At 34.7% G+C, this 22,956-nt stretch overlaps 1 protein-coding gene and 1 pseudogene across 2 annotated transcripts in view; both read left to right on the forward strand.

The window, feature by feature from the left end:
- SGCZ (sarcoglycan zeta) overlaps positions 1-22,956 on the forward strand; it is a 749,844-nt gene that overhangs the window by 159,780 nt on the left and 567,108 nt on the right. The window lies entirely within an intron of this gene.
- LOC128314350 (cyclin-dependent kinase 4-like) lies at positions 1,047-12,133 on the forward strand (annotated as a pseudogene).

Below are 22,956 nucleotides of genomic sequence, written 5' to 3' on the forward strand. Positions count from 1 at the left end.
TTAACATGGTAGTCTAGGATATGTCCTCCTCTTAGCAAGCATACGTCTGTGAATTCCATGCATTATTTCTGTTATGCCAGTATATAATATGCAAAATAAAATGACACAGCATGACAGCAGAAAAAGCAAATTTACAATGCAGAAGAGGAATGGCGAAAGAGTGGAAGAGAGATTGAATAAAGAGAAGGTCATAATGAAAAATCTTGAAAATAAAGGGCCATCAGAAAAGAAACTATTGGGAATGAGTATGTTTAGAAAGAATTTTGAATCCAATATACAGAATTTTTTTGCCTCTTATTACAAATGCAAAGCAGAATTCTTTTTGCTCTGTAATTATTTTTCTATGGTTGTGTAGAAGAAGAGGCTTTGACATCCTCAGAGCTCAGGGAGGCTAATGCTTTAATGAACAGCTTGTTATCAGCTGGCTCTAGCTCTGCCCTCCTTGCGATTCCCTGCCGCATTCAGTCAGGGGAGAATCTTTGCGTTTAGTGTAAACATCTTTTATCCTGATACATCCTCAATGTGTTAGTCCCTAAAGTTCTCATATTTGGCATTCAATTATCTGTTAATTAAATCACACAGTTTAGAGGGATTTTAGATTCAAGGAATATTAAATGTCTGATTCACCTGTACAAATGCAATACAATGTCAACCCGTATACAATGAAGGCATTAATGGGAAATGCATTTGAGGAAAATGCGATTTCCTATAACCTGAAGAAAGCAACCAAAATACAATTGTATGAATCAACTATTTGTATAAAACCACTATTAACTGTCATGTGAACACTCTGGAGAAGTAAGGTGAAACAAATAAGGAAACATATCTTATAAATTCCTTTGATATGATATTGGTATAGAAGGCAAATTGCAAGGCTTTAAGTTTTTATTTTAATATTTATTTATTTATTTTATCTTGGTGGCACAGATTTGAAGTAATCATGCTCCCCCGTTCATGGTCTATTTTCTTAATATTGATCTGGTAATGCCTTTTTTTTTTCTTTGTCTTTGTCTTTTTTTTCAATGTTTGTTTTTGAGAGAGAGAGAGAGAAAGAGAGGAAAGAGAGAGAGAGAGAGAGAGAGAGAGAGAGAGAGAGTGTGTGTGTGTGTGTGTGTGTGTGTGTGTGTGTGAGTGGGCAAGGGGTAGAGAGAGGGGGAGATGCAGAATCTGAAACAGGCTCCAGACTCCGAGCTGTCAGCACAGAGCCTGATGCAGGGCCTGAACTCAGGAACTGTGATATCATGACCTTAGCTGAAGTCCCATGCTCAACCAACTGAGCCACCCAGGCACCCGGGCCTTTGTTTTGTTTTATTGTATGTTCCCATCATTTCTGCACCCCTCCCATTCTCATTACCTTTGTACTCATGCCAAAATATTGATGTCCTCAGATATGAATGCATCTTTGAAAACTGTATTTAGTAAATTATAGTATGGGGGACCTGACACTCCTTTTTTCCTCCCCTGTTTCCTTCTCCAGACTTTTCCTTTTTTCTCTAAGAAATGCCTCAACTTTCATTGGTGAGAACATGGTGCCATCTCAACCAATCACAAACCAGATGTGTGCCTACACTACCCAGAGAGCGAATCGTGGAGACACCTTGACTATGGTTGGTTCCTCCATGATGAGTGTTTACTTTTCCGTTTTTCTTTTTGGCAAGGGAGAGGCCACACTACCTGGACTCCATTTAATCTCGGGCTCTTGCACAAGTAAATGCAGGGAGGTCTCCCTTTGTTACCTGGGCTCATGTCTTCGGCAGCTAGGCCTTTTGCTACTTGTGTTCTCATGGTTTACGGAGGCCTATACATACCATACATAAACCACACACTACACATATAGGAATTCTGGCGTGTGTGTGTGTGTGTGTGTGTGTGTTGATTTGTGTAAATGATACTGTGGTATGTAGATTTCAGGCTCTTTCTAACTTTGATTCTTAAACTATAATCAAAACATCTACCCATGTTTCTATATATAAATTAAGATCACGGGGCACCTGGGTGGCTCAGTCGTTGAGCGTCCGACTTCGGCTCAGGTCATGATCTCGCGGTCCGTGAGTTCGAGCCCCGCGTCGGGCTCTGTGCTGACAACTCGGAGCCTGGAGCCTGTTTCCGATTCTGTGTCTCCCTCTCTCTCTGCCCCTCCCCCATTCATGCTCTGTCTCTCTCTGTCTCAAAAATAAATAAATGTTAAAAATTAAAAAAAATAAATAAATTAAGATCACTCAATCCGATCCCTGCATAAGATGGCATCCAGTGTTGGTGCCACATTGTATGTATTTAATCACCTTGGGATGACATCCAGGTTTCATCCTACGTTATTCGGCCACAAGAAACGTCATGATACATTTCAACTTACTTGCTGCTTCTTGGCATAAAATACATTCTTGGAAATATTGCTAGTGATCCTTTTGTCATGTGCATTTTCTATTTCTTCTACTATTTTCGTAGTTGTGATAATTGTATGTTTAAAGGTTTGTTTCCTAACTTTATTGTTCTAGGTTATTGCTGTGTGAAAAAAAGCTCTTAATAAAACTGTTATAGATACTCTTTAATAACAACATAACATATCATAACTACCTCATTGAAAAAATCTCTAGTCTTCTACTGTTACCTTATTTGAACACTGAAACTAGTTGACCAGTGATAGACCATCTCCTTTACTGAAACCATCTGTGGACATCAACTTTCTGTTGACATTAGCCCCTTTCTTTCTTTCTTCTTTTTTTTTCCAGGCAAGACAAGTGTTTTATTTTCCAAAGCACTGAAAATTCTTTCTCGTTTATTCCTTGTCCTGATTCATGTCAATGTGTATAAAGAGGCTCTTTTGTAAGGGATTTTTTAAATCATTTTTTTCTTCTCTTTACATTAAATGTTGCATGTTGAATCTAAATTTGGGATGAACTTTGGAGAGAAATCCTATTTTTTTTTTCTGGAAGGTATTAAGCAAGTATATCACTAACCTACCAGTCTTCTTCAATGAGAATTTGCAAAGAGAAAAATTTATAAGAATCAGTTAGAGATATTTCTCTTAAGTAACCATGACTGTAAGAAACTCTATATTGAAATGGTGATAAGGCTTATTCAACTAAAATTTATTGAGCCTGACACTCTACTAAATGCTGGGGTGTTCAGGGTGAACAAAAATTCACAGGCCCTGTCCCCATGGAAATCAGAATCTATCTGGGAAAACTAGAGGTTGGCAAATCTTCACCTACCTACTTGTTGAATTCTAGAATCAGATTTTCCATTCTGAAGACCCAAATACCTGTATTCATTAAGATTGCAGGGTGACCCAAGTCCTGAAGGACTGATTCATGACAATTAAAATGGACAATGACTCAAATAAACTCCAGAGTGTTATAATTAATATGCGATTAGAATTAATCCTAAGAAGAATTTGAATATGCAAATATTGCAGATCAATAGATTCTCTCCCTGTATTAAAAGACAATCAGCATTTCAAAGAGCACTTTTTAAGAACAGAAAAAAAAAGGTTAATTTATATCATTGTATAATAAACTTTTCAGTTATATAGGTCCATTGAGATAGGCTTGCCCTTGGAACCAAGGTCATTGTTGCTGGAAGGTTCTCTTTTGCCTGCACTGCACTTAATGTGCACTAAGGATTGTTTTACCCTCTGCCCAGTGTTTTTACTATGTATCATATTTCATTATTTTTATGGCATGCTTTCTCCAAATATTATCTGTGGATTTGTTCTATGCTTTTTGGTCAATGACATATAATTTGCTGTCAGCCAGGCAACAGTCACAATATAGTTGCATTTGCCTGCTGATGTGCCAAGTTGATCATAACTGTTCAGCTGCATGATGTGTGTTAATGGTGCTATGTGAATGGAAATTAATTGCAATTTAAAGTATCTTCAAAAATAACACTGTGATTTGTCAGTAAAACTACATATATATATATATATATATATATATATATATATATATATATATGCTTTAAAGTGCCCTTTCAACAGGTATAAAAATATTCAAAGTAATAAGAAGGCATTGTGTCAGAAATGAATTGTCTGCAGCTTTACTTTCTTAGTGAGATGTGAAATAATGTCATGTGTTACACTCAGTCTGGTTGAGATTAGATGAAGAACCTCACAACAGGTTGTGTAGCCTGGCTTTGCATAGAGTTGATATTTTAATTGATACTTTGGGAAAGAGTCTTGAACCCTCTGGAAACGGAAGTCAAACTCTGCGTATATGTGTTTATGTCCTCTGAAGATTTGGGTGGAGCAAAGCTTTCATATGATTCTCAAAGTTAAGAACTGCTGATCTGTAGCCATACACGGCTATCATAGACAACTTCCTTAAGCATATTATTTACAAGTTATTATTTAGGATAGTGTTTAGTGTTTGCTGCTCATTCTCTTAGTTGGTAATCACTTGCCTCACCTGCTGCTTTTACAAATATTTAGGCAACACCTCACTTATCTTCCTACACAGTGATAGTATATAAACCCCAAAATAGTAAAATATTAATCTCTTATAATGAAAGTGAAATTATTAAAGAATGAAATTATTGCAGGTGTTTTAGCATATTGGAATATTCAGTCAGTGGGGGTATTTCAATCATTGTTCAAATTAGAATTTGAAGAATATATATTTGTACATGTAACATGGAACTAGCAATGTATTCCATCTAGGTAACCTTTACTACAACAATATACTTAGTCTATGTAACATTTACCATAATATCTGGGTCTTCTTAATAGTTTATAATCCATTGTACTGTGTCTGAATTGTATAAACAGAGAAAATCAGTGTTGGAGCTACAATTCCAACTTAATTGCCCTCATTTAAAGTTTTACAGGTAGCTCTGGGAATATTTTAAATAATCTATGGTTACTCCTGGGTGAAAAGCAATTACAGCAAATATCCTTTCTATCAGGGTTGAGAATTATTATTTGTTTCTCCATCTGAGAAATCCCACCCAGTGAAATCAGAACATTGAAGATTTCATTTCCCAGATGACTTCCCATTAGGGAAAGGGAATGAACCACTTGCCATATTTACTAACTCTAAACGCAACAAGAAAGAATTCAGGTGTTTTTTTTTTTTTTTTTTTTTTTTTTTTAAGGCAGGTATGAAACCCTGTATTCAAACCCTGTATTCAAAACCCCTGTATTAGATAGCAACATATATTTTTTCCTCTTTATTAATATATGCTCTAAACACATTTGGTAAAGATCAGATGAAAACATGACTAAAAAATATAGTGAATATATCATGATGATATTTTAATATTAGAAAGCATAAATTAAAATAATGTTCCTATAGAGTTACTATGTATACATAGTTCCTATACAGTTCCTAGACAATTACAGTTACTACAGTTACTACACGTGGCTGGGTGTGTAAAATAAACTTCCTTGACAGTAGTCCTAGTCATATCTATGGTTTCTTGGCAGATACATTACTTGTAAATCACGTTTTTTCATAGATGCTTTCTAGGGACTATCTATAATGATGCTTCCCTCCTCCCAGCTCATTTGGTCATTTCCCATCCATGATTTTATTCTAGGATATATCATTAATTTTAATGATTTAAGTTTTTGAAATTCATAAAAATTAATCATTCTGGTATAGCATCATTTAAATATGTAATTTAAGTATTAAAAAAAAATCAATGGACAGATGCAGCCAGGATTTCATTGTTCCTAATTATACTTTTGTCATAAGAAATTGTTGAGTAAGAATAATAGGATATATTGTTGATATTTTTAAGAGATCTTAAAACAAGATATAAAATTTTCAAAATAAGATAGAAGTATGGGTAAAATATTTTAATAGCATTTTATATATGAATTATGGAAATTTAGCAAACTAAATAAAATTTGACAAAGCCCAAGATCATATATATAGAAGCTAAATTAGTGCTTTGTCTTCTCACAAAACAATTTTAAAAGTATTATCCTAGGATAACATTTTTGCTTTGTTTTCTTACATTAACTTGAACTTCTAATTTTATCTCTAATATTACAATAAAAATTATTCACAGCCACATTTTGATTTGTCCACAATTGGCTATTTTGTGCTTCGTTTATATGGACATGGTTTTTAAGAATGGTATATATAAATTTAGTCAGTATAAATCTTATGCTTATATCTGTTCTTTATTTATAAGACTATTTCACTATAGGAGTCAAATATTCTCTTTTTAGGTGATGTTATTCATACTACGATATTTAAGATTAACTAATCCTTTCTGAGAGGAACGTGTGCTTATCAATGTATAAATATCTTGGTTCTGTTAGAATTGGCTTATCTTCCTCAATGATGTAAATTGGATTACTAAATATAGGAATTAAGCAATCTTTCCACTTGTGCAAATTGGATTTTCTTTTTGTATTTCTGTGTGTTTCTCTGTGTGTGTGTGTGTGTGTGTGTGTGTGTGTATGTGTGTGTGTGTGTGTGTGTGTGTGTGTTCCTTTCACCACTCATTTGGTCATCCATTAGCTGACACAGACTCTCTGCCACCTAAATGTATTTATGAAGATTTTTAGATATTTTTGACTAAGACACTCTACCATTGTATTTAAAATGCAACAATTATGCACGTGCTTATTTCTTGTGTATTTTCAGATCTAGATCATTCATTCAACAAATACTGAGTGACTCACCCAAGTATTGTATATTCAATCACATAGGTTCATTCATCACTGAAGAAAAAGATTTTATTTTAGGAGCTTCAGTTTCAGTGCAGAGCCTTCACCATTGTCTGGGTTATTAAACTTTTTTCTAACTTTATTCTTTATCAGTTTGTCACTGAACTTTTGGGAATAATTCCTTTGGTTTTCTGAGTAGGAAATGGGCAGTATTCTCGTAAACACCTTGTCTGCCCCCTTTGTTCTCCTCCTTGGTGCCTTTTGCACCCATGTTGCTCAGTCTTTAACAAAGCCAGGATAATACAGCAGATGGGGATTCTCTTTAATTATATTTCTGTCATAGTAATGGTTATCTTCTGCCTGGATCTGGAAGAACTGACAATGATTACACAGTTTCATGCTACAAATAAGAGCAGGTGCAGCTGTAAATAGTCCCTGATTAACAATTTCATTTAAATATTATAACAGATTTCTGTAGGGCAAATTACTCCCACTGGTAAGGAGGTGTACTTTTGTATATAATATAATTCACTAAATCCACAATTTAATTATGCTAGCAATAACAAAGCCCGTAGTGTGCTAAAAAAAATTCCAAATATATTAGCCCTTCAATCAAAATAGCTACTGTAAAACAAATGAATTGTTATTAGAAATGTTCCTGATGGAGCAAAATTGTAAATTATCTCTCATCATCCTATTTCTGGGGTCATGTATTGGTTAGTGTTAACAAAATGGGAAACAAAAATAATAGTTTTAATCTTACCATGTAGTTTGTATTTTTTCTATTCCACTCTTAGTAATAAATACTAAAACCTCTAAATGAAGTACAGCATTTGTGAGTTTTTAAGAAATACCACATTTAAGATATTTAATATCTGTTAGGAGTAGAAAATGTTATTTTTTTTAAAGTTCCAACTTTATAATTTGGTTATAGATTGAAAATAAATGTGTGATTAAGTAAAATATGTTCATTTTAAATTGTAAGATGTCTATTGTGCAGTTTCACAATTTCTTTTGAAAGCTACACTGTATGGAAGAAAAGATAGGGTTTGGTGTGCTATTCCCTTTCCAGTTGTCTTGTTTATATCTTGCGGGCTTTTTTTTACTACTGCTGCAAATTTAATTTTTCAAAGTGTTCATTCTTCCAAAAACATCTTTGCAGATATTTTAAAAAAAATAAAACTAGTATAATTGGTAGCTAAAATAAGTTCTCATTTTTTCTCTTACTGTCTCCATTTAAATGTTGCTCTTCAGAAAATTTATAACAATTTATATCAATTATCATATCCAGTTGTTATTAAAGTCTTGGTTGAGAAGTAAGATCCAGTTTATAAGAAGTAGTTTAGTTACTTAGTCATTAAAAGAAATATGGGCTTATATAATTACTCTTTTGGACCACCATGTTGAGGCTGAGAATGTATAAGGTAAATTAGTTTAATGGTAATACCCAAGGTTTGCTGCTATGAATTCAAGTACCTGGGTTTTGGGTGGTAGATTAGGTGAATGCCTTTTACTTTAATGAATGCTCTGCTAATTGTTTAATGAATATTTTTTGGAAGTATTGCTTTGTTAGCTTGTTCATTGTGTCAAAAAAGTTACGTCTGTCTAATCTGTAATATTTAAAATAGAATTTCTGTACATTATATAATTCATTTTAATTTGCATAATATATCAATACATGAAATAGATATCCATATTTAAATAAAATACAGGTATGAGTGATATCTAAAATATTTAATAACTCATACTGTATAGGAAGTGATTAATTAGAATAATGCCACAGCCCATCAGATTATGTCAGCTCTTAAAAATGGGTATGGCTTTACTGGAGCATTAGTAAATTACAATGCTATTCACTATAGATATGGATTACCCAAAATATCTTGTAAATCCAGATTTTCATATAATAGCATTCTGTCAATACCACAAACTATGGCACTAACAACGTTAAAAGTTGTTAATTTAGAAAAACTGTCTTTTCATTTTTAGATGTACTTTAAACATGCCTTAACAGTTCAAGCTCAACTTTCAACAGTGTCCAATTCTCAATAGTAATTAAAAATGTTTTTTATCCTTTTTACTGTATAATTGGAAATGTCCTCCCAAAACACCGCATAATTAGAAACTCTCTTTTTATACATGTGCGTTTATTATTTTAATTATTCTTGGTACAAATAACTGGATTTTAAAGGAAATATAAAAACAGCCCAGCATGAATATATTTGATTCAATTTGTCCTCCAACAGTATCAATTTTATAATATTTAAATTTACATTCCATTAATATGTTTTCAAATAATTTCTAAAAGAAATGAGTCTTAAGGTACAGTCAAGATGCTGAAGACTTGCCCTACAGATCTCAAATTAATGGCTTTTAACAATTATAAATCATAATTTATTACACATGCCAATGCATAAACAAAGTTTGGATGTACAGTTAGAAATTTAATTACATTGGAAATGTCACTGCATATTTAAACAGATGACCAGGCATTAGGGCCTGTGCAGATAACAGAATTCCCTCCTCCACACGTGTTTCACTGAAGGCTATGCTGTCTGTCGAAATGACAAGGACTGGCTGCCAAAAGGGTATAAAGCATTGTAGAAATTTTTATCTTTTTTTTTTTTTAAATTAATGTTTCATTTAGTTTTGAGAGACAGAGAGAGACAGAGTACGAGTGGGGGACAGGCACAGAGAGAGGGAGACACAGAATCCGAAGCAGGCTCCAGGCTCTGAGCTGTCAGCACAGAGCCCCATGCAGGACTTGAACTGGTGAACTGAGAGTTCTTGACCTGAGCTGAAGTCAGAGCCAAAGTTAGATGCTTACCCGACTGAGCCGCCCGGGGGCCCCTAGAAATTTTTATCTTTCAAGAGGGTATTTCTTTGCAATATATTCATACATGATATGGTTTCAAAGTATTTTCAAGGAAAAAGGGTAATCTGAACAAATTACAATCTGTCAATTACATTGTTTGCGTTAAATCTAAAAAAAAAATGTTTAATACCTGTTTATTTGTTGTGATGTTTTGTAGATATTTTTTTAACCCACCAGAAAAAAAGTGTCTTATAAGTAAGAAATGTAATTCAGTAAATGAAGTACTGAGTTTTGAAAATAAAAGACACAAATGCAAATTTAGTAGCTTTAAAATCGGAGTTTGTGCGTGCCTCTTTGGCAGCTGGTCCCATGGTGAGGGTGGTGGTGAGGGGGCCGCTCTAGCCTGTAGACTGTGTCTGTGGCCGGGCACATATGTCCAGCCTCAGTGGACAGAGCTTGAGTGTATGGCACAGCAGGATCTGGCTCCAGTGCCCCGATAATGGGCTGTCCCCGGCAGCTCCCGGCCAGGAGTGAGGGTCTCTTCTGATCTGAGAATGGCTACTCCCCAGTATGAGCCAGTGGCTGAGATCGGTGTTGGTACCTATGGACACAAGGCCCATGGTCCCCACAGTGGCCACTTTGTGGCCCTCAAGAGTGTGAGAGTTCCTAATGGAAGAGGCGCTGGCAGGGGCCTTCTCATCAGCACAGTTCATGAGGTGGCCTTACTGAGGCAGCTGGAAGCTTTTGAACATCCCAGTGTTGTCCACCTGATGGACCTTTGTGCCATGGCCCAAACTGACTGAGAGACCAAAGTGACCCTGGTGTTTGAGCGCGTAGACCAAGACCAAAGGCCGTATCTGGACAAGGCCCCCCCACCAGGCTTGCCAGTGGAGACTGTCAAGGAAATGATGCGCCAGTTCTAAGAGGCCTAGATTTCCTTCATGCCAACTGTATCATTCACTGAGATCTGAAGCCCGAGAGCATTCTGGTGACAAATGGTGGGACAGTGAAGTTGGCTGACTTTGGCCCGGCCAGAATCTACAGCTATCAGACGGCAGTGATACCTGTGGTTGTTACCCTCTGGCGCCATTCTCCAGACGTTCTTTGCAGTCTACGCATGCAACACCCGTGGCCATGTGGAGCGTTGGCTGTATCTTCGCAGAGGTGTTTCCTCGCAAGGCTCTCTCCTGTGGAAACTCTGAAGCTCACCAGTTAGGCAAGACCTTTGACCTGGTCGGGTGCCCCCTGAGTATGACTGGCCCCGAAATGTGTCTGTGCCTGGAGGAGCCTTTTCCTCAGAGGGCCCAGCCCAGCGCAGTCAGTGGTACCTGAGATAGAGGAGTCTGGAGCACGGCTGCTGCTGGAGATGCTGACTTTGAACCCACACGAGTGAATCCCTGCAGCACCTTTACCTAAAATTGGCAGAAGGTAAACCCAGAGCAAGCAGTGAGTGGCTGCAGCTGAACCCAGAGAAGAAGTCCATCACTTTTCCTTCGAACGCTTGAGTGGAGAGCCCAACTGTGAAGGCCATCTTAGACTTCGCCTCTGATGAAGCCTTCATCTCTGAGGCTGTGGAAACTCCTCCTCCATCGTTTTACAGAGAATATTTTGCTGCCTTAATGACATTCCCCTCCCTCCTTTCGAAGCTTATCCTTCCCCTGCCCCCCATTTCTGTACATCAAGGGGTGTGTTCCTTGCTCTCCCCTTTACTATCTTGATATTGGGGTCTTTTTTTATAAAGGAAAAAGAAAACAAACAAACAAATAAATAAATAAATAGCTTTAAAATTGTTTGGGGCACCTGGGTGGCTCAGTCAGTTAAGCGTCAGACTTTGGCTCAGGTCATGATCTCACAGTTTGTGGGTTTCTGTCCCGTATTGGGCCCTGTGCTGACAGCTCAGAGCGTGGAGCCTCTTCAGATACTGTGTCTTCCTCTCTCTCTGCCCCTCCCCCACTTTTCAAAAACAAACATTAAAAAATTATTTAATAAGGTATTTGTGAATAAGGAAATTAGTGTGCTGATATTAATATAAAATGTGCTTAATTTTTACATGACTAATGAATTTTATTTGTATCACTTAAGAATTTTCAGGTTTCCATATAAATTCTGTGAAAAATGGAAACATTTTATAATTGAAAGTAATAATGCATTGAGTATAGAGTGGCAGAACCAAATTTCTTCATCATTTGTGAGAGAAAACCCTGATTTTGAAGTAGTTTTTAAGAAAATAATGTTTAAACAATATTTTAGTGTTTAAATGTTTAAATGTTAATAATGTTTAAACAATACTATAGTGAAAATACTGCTTAGTAGCAAAATAGTTATCCATTTTTCAAGGGATATTACTGAGAGAAAGAAGTCACTCATATATCTTTAACCATGACGTTTATATATGGTTAACTTAATCCCTAACTATGAATGATGGCAACACTTTCTCAGGCATATCACCGTATTCATTCACTCCCTGTAATATATAACAGTTGAACATCTTCCATGGAGTAGATCCAATTCCAGGCACTGAGGATAATGAATAAAATAGACTGATTTCTCTCATGGAGTAATATTCTAGTAGGAGAGGTAGACAGTAAACAAACAAGCAATATAATGCTGGTTAATAGTGCTACAAAGAATTAACGTTAGGTTGGGAGAAAAGAGAGATACAGGAAAGAAATGTTTTAAAATGGATAGAGAAGACTTCATAGATGTAGACCTATTTGGTTAAGATTTAAGAGTGAAGTATGAGAGGGGCACCTGCCTAGCTCAGTTGGTGGAGCATGCAACACTTGACCTTGGGTTGTGAGTTTGAATTCCAAGTTGGGTGTAGAGTTACTAAATAAATAAGTAAACAAATAAATAGAATTTTTTTGAAAAGAGTAACATATGAGCTATTTGAGGACAAAACTTTCCAGACAAAAGAACAAAACATTGCTAGATATGTTCAAGAAGCAGCAGGAGGAAATGGCTACAGAGAAGTTGGTGAGGAGAGGGATGGAATGAGAAGGTGAGGAGGTGGTCAGGGACTATTCATGGAGACATAGATGACAAGGACATTGGATGTTATTTTTTATTTATTATTTTTATTTATTATACAAATTTATTCGGTAAGAGGCTTTTAAGAAGAGACTGATAATCATCTCTTTGACCAGGGACACTTTGGATCAACTGGTTAAGTCCATGTAGTCAGTGGGTTGATTCATATACCAAAAGCATTTTTGTTGCTTAGTAAATTTAGTTGTAAATATCATGTTTACAATAATGAGAAGGAAACTTGATTACTATATAAAGTTAGGTTTTATTAAAGATGAACTTTTTGGAATTATGATTGACCACCACATATGAAATGGAGCATATTTTCATTTGCCATCTGTATATTTTCTGTGGTGAGATGTCTATAAAGATCTTTGGGCTGTTTTTTAATCAGGTTATTTGTTTCCATATTGTTGAGATTTAGGAGTTCTTTATATATTTTGGATAACCATCCTTTATCAGAAATATTTTGGAAATATTTACTCCTATTGATTGGTCTTCTTATTCTCTTGATAGTGTCTTTCACAGAGAATTGTTTATAATTTTAATGAAGTCCAGCCTATCAATTATTTGTTTCATGGATATCTTTGGTATTGTAGCTAAAAAGGTATCCTGTATTGAAGGTCATCTAAGCTTTTTTTTTTTTTTTTTTTTTTTTTTTTTTAGTTTCACAGTTTTGTTTTTTACATTAAAGTTTATCATCCAGTAGGGTTACTTTTGTGAAGGGTACAAGGTGTGTGTCTAGATTATTTTTTCCATGTGCATGTACAGCCACTCCAGCACTATTTGTTTTCGAGACTATCTTTGCTCCATTGTATTGCCTTAGTTTCATTGTGAAATACAGTTAACTGTATTTATGATACTATTCCTGGGCTCTCTATTCTGTTCCATTGATCTCCTTGCCTATTCTGTAGCGAGTACCACACTGTCTTCATTATTACAGCTGTAAAATAAGTCTGGAAGTCAGGTAACAACAGTCTTCGATCTTTGTTCTTCTCTTTCAGTATTTGATTATCTGGGACTTTTGCCTCTCCATGTAAACTTTAGAATCATTTTGTCAACATCCATCAAATAACTTGCTAGGATTTTGATTAGAATTGTATTGAATTTATAATCAAGTCGGGAAGAGTTGACATCTTGTTTTTTTTTTTTTAATGTTTATTTGCTTCTGAGAGAGAGAGAGAGAAACAAAGAGTGAGTGGGGGAGGGGCAGAGAGAGAGAGGAAGACACAGAATCCAAAGCAGGCTCCAGGCTCTGAGCTGTCAGCACAGAGCCCAAAGTGGGGCTGGAACTCACGAACTGTGAGACCATGACCTGAGCGGAAGTCGGACACTTAATTGCCACCCAGGTGCCCCAACATCTTGATTTCATTGAGTCTTCCCATCTGTGGATACGGAATAGTTCTCCATTTATTTAGTTTTTCTTTGATTTTATTCATCAGATTTTTATACTTTTTCTCATTAGATCTTGTAAGTTTCTTGTTAGATTTATACTTATGCATTTTATTTTTCATGATGCAAATGTAATGGCCTTATGTTTTTAACTTCAAATTCCATTTGTTCATTATCAACATATTGGAAACAAATTGACTCTTGTATCTTAATTTTATATCCCTCAGCATCGCTGTAATCACTTATTAGTTACAGGGGTTTTTTTGGTTGAATCTTTCAGATTTTCTATGTAGACAATCATGTTATCTGTGAACAAAGACAATTTTACATCTTCTTTCCCAGTGTACACATTTAATTTCCTGTTCTTTATTGATTTTTAGCAAAGACTTCTAGTACAATGTTGGAAAGAACTGGTAAGGAGGAACATTCTAGCCTTGTTCCTGATCTTACTGAGAAAACTTCAAATTTCTCACCATTAAGTGTGATGATAGCTATAGGTTTTTTGCAGATATTCTTGGAGTTGAGGAAATTCCCTCTAATCCTAGTTTACTGAGAGTTTTATAGATATATCTGTATCTAGGTAGGTAGGAAGGAAGGAAGGAAGAAAAGAAAAGAAAAGAAAAAAGAAAAGAAAGAAAGAAAGAAAGAAAGAAAGGAAGGAAGAAAGAAAGAAAGAAAAGAAAAGGAAAGAATCTATTGATATCATCATGTGATGTTTCTTTGTTAGGCTGTTGGTGGATTACATTGTTTTTCAAATGTTCACTCAGCTTTGCATACCTGAGATAAGTTCCACTTGGTCATGGTGTACTATTTTTTTTTTTTTAATATATTGATAGATTTAATTTTCTAGTATTTTGTTGAGGACTTTTGCATCTATGTTCTCAAGGGATATTGGTGTACAATTTCCTTACAATCTCTTTGCCTGATTTTGGTATTGGTGTAATACTGGCCTCATAAAAAGAGTTGGTATGTATTTCTTCTGCTTATTTATTGTGAAGGAGACTGCAGGAAATCAGTATGTTGTATGTTTTGTTTTGTTTTTGTTTTTATAATGTTTGGTAGAATTCATGACCAAACGCTTCTGGGCCTAGAGGCTTTCTGTTTGGGAAGATTATTAATTGCTAACCCAAGTTCTTGATAGATGGAGACCTATTCAGATTGTCTATTTTTTCTTGTGTGAGTTTTGGTAAATTGTGTTTTTCAAGGAATTGGTTTATTTTAACTAGGTTATCAAATTTGTGGGCCTAGAGTTGTTCATGGTATTCCTTAATTATTCTTTTAAAGCCTGTGGGATCTATGGTGATATCCCCTATCCCATTTCTTTTATTAATAAAGTTGTCTCTTCTCTACTTTTTATTGGTTGTCCTGTCAAACTTTTCAAAGAACTACTTTTTACCTTTTTTGATTTTCTCTTTGGATTTCCTATTTTCAGTTTCATTGATTTCACTCTTATGACTCCTTTTCTTCTGTTTCTTTGGATTTTTATCTTCTTTTTTTTTAGTTTCCAGAGGTGGAAGTTTAGATTACTGATTTTAGATATGCTTTTTTTTTCTAATATATACATTCACTGCTATAAATTTCCATCTAAGAATACTTTTGCTGCATCCCATAAATTTTGATGTTTACATTTAGTTCTAAACATTTTTAAATTCCTCTATTATATGTTTTTGGTCTAAAGTATAATTCAAGTTCAGTGTGTCCTTACTGATTTTCTGTCTGGATAGTCTATCTGTTGTTGAAAGATATTCAAGTTCCTTGCTATTATTACATTATTGCCTATTTCTCCCTTCAGATCTGCTGTTATTTTCTTAAGTAGGTGCTCTGTTGTTGCATGCATATATATTAATGATTGTTATATCTTTTTGATGACTTGGCCCCTTTGCCTTATATAATGACCTTTTTTTCTCTTGTTGTAGTCTTAAATTTTGTTTTGTCTAATGTAAGTATTGCTATTCTGCTTTCTTGTGGTTTCTTTTTGCGTGAGATAACTTTTCCCATCACTTCACTTTGAGCCTGTGCATCCTCAAAGCTTCAGTGAGTCCGTTGTAGGCAGCATACAGTTAGGTCTTGATTTTTCAAGCTGTTTATCCACTCTGTGCCTTTTGATTGTAGAATTTAATCCACTTGTGTTTAAAGCAATTATTGATAGAGAAGTAGTAACTACTGCCATCTTATTACTTGTTTTCTTGCTCTTTTGTAGTTCCATTTTCCTTTCTCTTTTACTATCTTTCCTTGTGAAGTCATGATTTGTTTTTTAGTTATGTACTTTAATTCCTTTATCTTTTGTGAATTGAGCGTAAGCTTTTGCTTTGTGGTTATCATGGGTTTACATAAAACATCTTAGAGATATAACAGTCTATTTTAAGCTGATAACAACTTAACTTAGATCACATACAAATGTTCTACCTTTGTACTCTCCCCCCATATGTTATGCTTTTGATGTTACAACTTATCTCTTTTTATACTGTGTATCCATTAACAAACTATTGAAGCTGTAGTTATTTTTAATAGTTTTGTCATTTAACCTTTATACTACAGTTAGGATTAGTACACTACAATATTAGAGACTACAGGAGTTGGCCTGGTGATGAATCAGGCCAGCACTGGGGTCCATGGTGAATTTGGGCACTCATTTCACTCTTCTCTCCAGTGGAGAATGTTTCTCTTCATGCCGAGTGGCCCAGGCTTGAGGGAGGGACAATGGCAGTAACGTGAGTCTATGTGTCCTAGTCTTCTCAGTGTACGTTTTCTAATTTCTGTGCTTCACCTAGGAACTTTAATCACTTGCCTGTAACCTGTAGCTCTTGTAAGGGTATTTTTTTGGTGCATGGATAGTTGTTCAAATTAATGTTTCTGGGAGAGGATGGATACCAGAAATTCCTATACTGCATTTTGCTGATATCACGGTATACAATCTGTTCTTTTAAATTTGTTAAGATGTGTTTTATGACCCAGGAATCATTCTTTGATAGTGTAGTAATAATATATGGAAGCTTTTTTTTGATATTCTTGATTACATACATGGATTGATTAAAAAAAATTAACAACTACCTTATAATTCACATGCATCATGAAATTTCTTTCAAGAATGTTCTTCAAATAACACATCTGGCTAATCAACAAATATTTAGAGATAGTCTATGAAGTATAGAGTATACACATAGTGTGGTAGATGCTTTGAAATCACACAACTTCTAATAACTTATACACTGAATAGTCTAATAGTTTCAGATTTTTAATAGGCAATGAAATATCTTTCAAAATGAATTTATAAATAACTACTAAATAAATGTGAAATAAATCTCTTCAAAGGATTTAAGAAGATATAGAAAATTACCTAGAGCCTTTTAAAATTCCTACAGTATTTTCTATTCTTACTGGTATCCTTTTATTTCTAAAAGGAAAGAAGTCAAAGTAATTTCTGGATCTGTAGGTAAAATTTTCAATAATTATTCAAAAATTGGAAAATAGTTTCTGTTTCCATTGTAACTTTGTCTTCATATTTTAGAAATGCTGTCTTATGAGATTAAGAAAAGACTGGCAAAAATGGTGACATAATCAATAATTCATTATATTAGTATATTTATATTGAAAAAAGGCATATTCTAGGACTAGGCTTGAGAAAAGGTCTCCAGTGTATATTTATAATTAGTAAAGTTAATACATTTATTTGGAGGAGTTTTTTTCCCTTTTGTTTCTGATTTCTTTTGAAATTATTCATATTATTATTCCTACTGTTATATACAAATATGTATCAGCAGTAATATGGCATAGAAGTAAAAATGAATATTTTCACTGAGTGTTACGAATATAAAATACTCATGCTTAATTTATGAGTTTTCTTTTTCTACTTTCTTAATCATAGCCTTTCTAATCCTTGCCCTTATCTCCGCTGGGCACTCTGAAGTGAAGTTTGTAATAGAAAGTCGTACAATAAGTCCTCCTTGAGGAAATTTAATTGTGTTTGTGCTAACCTATAATTATGCCTTTCCAAAGAATTGCATGGCCATCAGGTAAGATAGGCAGCACTGAATGTATGAAACTTTTCAAACTTGGCCTTTTCTTTGCCCGGATAAAAATTTAAATCAGATGATGTCATCCCATTTATTAATAAAAGTGCTTTTACTTTAACGCCTGAGAAGGAACTCTTATTAAGTAAATTAGTTGCTCAGAGTTGAAGGCCAGTGACGCAGTGCCAGAGCAGAGGAAGGCACAAGAGGTCACGCAAGACACCGGGTGTTGTACTGCTGTGGGCCTCTTCATACACTGGCACCTGCACGTTTTCAAATGTTTTCAGAGGTCGCTGAAGGAATTAGTTCTATTAGGTGGCTGACCCAGTGCTTTACATCTCAGTCTGAAGGGCAGAGAACCTATGACGTGTATAAACCCAGGTGAGTTCAAGAAGAGGCAGGAGCGTGCTCCCTGGACGGCTGCTCTCCTTGGCCCCTGCCAAGCGTAGAGGAAGCCTGAGCTCTAGGACCATGGCTTCTTTACATGCATGCTCACCAACCAGTTCTTTCTCTACAGCCAGTCTCATTATGGCTCCACCCTGTGCACTGGCACGATCACTTCAGTGCGGTAGATTAAGCGTGTGTGCACACACTGTTCAGCCAGGTTGCTTGGGCTTGAATGGCAGCCTTGACCCCTACCAGCAGTGTAAATATGGGGAAGTGATTAAACCCCTTTTACCTCAGTTTCCTCTTTAAAATGAGGGGCGAGAATAGCATCTCTCACAGGAGTTATTTAATCAGTAAATGTGTCAAAATATGCAAGGAACTTAGAACAGGTCTTGGAAGATTCAGAGCCCTGATTTTTTCATTGCGTTGTTGTGCTTATTACAGAATGTGTCCCAATTCAATTATATTAGTTGGATCATTTCCCTCAGGTATAAGCACTTTCAGCAGTTTACATCTGTTGGTATTTTGTTAGTCTCAATCTAACTGATCATTGCTATTCTCATTGGAGGTTCTTAGCACATTAAAAGACACATGGAAATACTTTAACTCTCTAATTACAGACAATTATTTACTTTTCTAGACAAATTGAAAGATACAGGTTTGAGAGACTAATGATGCACTTACAGTACTAGTATGTAGTACAACAAAGATATAAAGTGCAGACTATTTTGCTCTGATTATGGGGAGAATTGCAAATAATTTTTCTTGGTACAATTTAATGTATTTGAATTACCAAACACAATGGATGCATTACAGCTACAACAGAAAAGTTCACATTTTCAGTATGTTTGGAAAGGCAGCCTCTCGAAGCCCTAATGCTAAAACTTGGAATATAAACTGTAGCAATTCTTAACGATGCATGAACACATTGTGATTACTTTTGCAAAACTGCCAAAGGCAAAAGAGCTTGGTAACTTCTTGTTGGAGTGGATGAACCTATGGATGAATTTGACTTGTTTTGACAAACTGTTTTAGCTAACAAAGACATAAGCTTCGTTATTGCTTCCAGGATATCATAGTAAACTCATCTTTGTGTTGTTTAGTGTGTAACAAGGGGAAGAATCTTTCCCCCTACCTGGGTCTTCTATTCTTTGATGGCTTGGTTTCTATGTAGATTAAGAAAGAATGCAATAATAATGAGACCACATGATGTTGGCATTTTCATTCACACTCCTCATATAAATCCTTCCACATTAGCCTTTTTGCTGTTCTGTGACAGAATAGTGCCTCCATATTTCCTCACAACTTCAGCCTCGGGTCATAGGCAGAATTTATTGCTTTTGGACAAAGGCTATGTCTTATAAGACATATAGATGAAAGAGTAGTCAAAACTTAGATTTTAAAATAAGTTATGAAGTTTAAAACAGAGCTAAGAGTGAATTCCGGCTTATAAATCTGGGTAGAAATTCAGGTTTTAAATTTTATCTGCAAAGGCAACAGCCCAATTTATCATGACTTTTTTTTTTTTTAAACCTCAGAAAGGAAAACAACCTGAGGTCGTCCTCGTCTTCTTCTTTTTTTTTTTTTTTTAAGTCAAACCAAGTAGAGTCTAAAGTCAAGTGTGATTAGGCAGCAAACATTATATATTCAAGTGCTGGATATGTTCATAACAAAATTTTTTTTGCCTATGAGCATGAATTGAATTTATTTGAAAATGAATTCAGGCTGCTTAGTGGATCACAGTTCAAATTGTCCTTGAGGAAGTATATGTGAACTCTAGTTTTAGTATGGTTAAAAGAGCTGAGCTCATATGTAAGAAAATATGTTCAACAATTATACGTTTATTATTTTTCATTATGTCTTTTTTATTTTTTATGATTTTCTCAATCATCAGCCCTTTGATTTCATGTTTTTCTCATTCTAAAATAACAAAATGGTCAAACATAATGAAAATCAACAAATGTTCAATGATAATGATAATTCAAGATACTGTGATTTTACTATCCTAGAATAATTGTAGATTTCTTTGTATGTTGGTGGTCTAAACTGCATATAAATGCACAGTATTCAATGCAGTATCAGAAAAAGAGTTATGTATTTTTGCCAATGTTCGATATTCCAAAAATAGAGTAAGACTACTTTATTAATATCTTTTTTAAAATAGAAGTTCAGATATATTTCTCTGAAAGTTCATGGGATCTGGTAAAAAAGAGCTTTCATGACAATGTAAAGTCAGTATTATGGTGGCTGTAATCTCCTACATTGTTTGTACTCAGTTTCTAACATGCCTAGTGATGGATCGCAAAATGATACTTTGAAAACTATGGAAACACCTTAGGACACAATTTGACCGTGTACATCTCTAGTGTCCCAAAGATTTTTCTGACTTTGTATACTAGACTTATTCATGAATTATACATGCCAGATGGACCCTGTGAGGTTACGTACGGAACTGATGTACTTTCCAAACATTTTGGATTACTCTTCACTCTTCTTCCATTCAGAAAAATAATTCTTAGAGCCTTTCAAGTTTTCATTTGCATCATGCCTGCTTTCAGGAAAATTGAGCATTAAAGATAGTAATGTAATATCTATCTATCTATCTATCTGTCTATCTATCTATCTATCTATCTATCTATCTATGTATCTATCATCTGTCTTTGTAGAGTTCATTCTTATAGAATATCTCAGTACTTGCTTAGACGGAAATTCAAGTAGTATTTTTTAATAAGGTTGAAATAGTAGTACTCCAACCCTCCAAATCTTCAGATACAAGCGGAGTGATGCCAGATACTATTTCTCTCAAAAAGATAAAAGAATGAATAAATGTACCCTAGTTTTGTTATCTTTTTTTTACTTAGAAAATTATGCTTCAGTTTTTCTTTGCAAATTTTAGAAGCAAAAGATATGACCTGATCTCTCTACAAAGGTATTGACAAAATGAGTTTTGCTCTCCTTCTCAATTCCAAACTCTGATAAATATGTTTTTGTTTATGTACAGAAAAATCCAAGCAAAGCAGTTGGACATTTATCTGTGTGCTGATGGGATATAATTGACATGTTATTTCTGATGTGCTTTTACAGCCTACAACCTGCTGTTTGTTAAGCAGATAAAAGATTGTTAGGTTAAAAGAACACTAACAATTTTCTGATTCACTGCAACTGGTCACCAATTATAATAATCTCTCTCTATATATGTATATGTGTTTATTTACAAGGCATCCGTCTAAGGCTCTATATGTGAGTTCTGCTCTCCCGTAAGCCCCTGATTGTAACTGATTAAAACAGCAGTGTGGACATTACCAACAACAGAGAGGGCATTTATTATTTCACATGTTGCCAGTATTTCTTTTGTGATTTACAAACATTTCAGTAATGGGATACTTTATGGGATTTGGATATAATGAAATTATTTGTTAGGACATTTGGAAGGCAGGTGGATGCTTGGCAGAAACATTAGAAGCCACGTGATTATTATTTATTTAAACAGTGTTTAAGTATATTTGACATGTTAGTTTCAGGCATACAACATCATGATTTAACAATTATATACATTATGGAATGCTCAACATGATCAGTATTTTATAATATTATTGAGTATATTTTCAATGCTGTACTTTTCATCCCCTTGGTTTATTTATTTTATAATTGGTATTGTGTACCTCTTAATCCTCTTTACCCATTTTGCCCGTTCTCCATCACCTTCTCCTTTGGCAACCACCAGTTTGTTTTCTATATTTGAATCTGTTTCTCTCTTTGTTGTGGTGGTGGTTTACATTTGTTTTGTTTTTTTAAAATTCCACATGTAAGTGAAATTATATGGTATTTGTCTTTGGCTTATTTCACTTAGGATAACATCCTCTAAAAATAAAACAATAATAATAATACCCTCTAGATCCATTCATGTTGCAAATTGCAAGATTTCATTTTTAGGGGTGAGTAATATTCCACTATATATGTATACCACATCTTCCTTATCCATTTGTCTATCAAAAACACTATTTCAAAAAAGATATATTCACTCCTATGCTTATTGTAGTGTTATTTACAATTGCCAAGATATGGAAGCCCCATGGTTATTTTAGACATACAGAGAGAATGTCTAAAAATTGAGAGGGAACGTGCAGTATCAGTTTCTTATCTATGCCTATGTCATAGGGCCTAATGTTGCAAATGTCACACACCACCCCAGGAGGTGGGGCTGCTATTTAGGTCTTTCTCTCAAAGCCCTTTCTTTAGAATTATTTGCTTTTCTGAAGCTTAAATTCAGTAAAAATCAAAGTGGAAAACCTACCTCTGTCAATGTGCATAATCTATATAATATTAATTATTGAATTTTTAAAATGTAGTTTCAGACTTAACATAAGACTTTTAGCATCTTTTAGTGGCAGCTGGTGAAGGTTTGTACATAGATACTGAAACAATGGAAGAAGAAAATACACACCTTTCTTTTCCTTGGTAGGTTATATTAAATATTATAAAGATGATTAATGGGATATGGAAATTTCCAGATAAACATAGTTTGAATAAAACCACAAGTAAAGCAGTGTTTCTTCAAAAATAGTGATACAAATAGCTTTGATATTTATAGCACACTTATTGTATGGCAGATTCAGTGCTAAGAGCTTTACCTGTCATATCTCCTTTATTTCCTCCCTAAAAATGTAAATGGCTTTTTACAGATAACTTGACCAGAATTGCATGAT

The sequence above is a fragment of the Acinonyx jubatus genome, chromosome B1, assembly GCF_027475565.1.
Source record: "Acinonyx jubatus isolate Ajub_Pintada_27869175 chromosome B1, VMU_Ajub_asm_v1.0, whole genome shotgun sequence".
NCBI lineage: Eukaryota > Metazoa > Chordata > Mammalia > Carnivora > Felidae > Acinonyx > Acinonyx jubatus.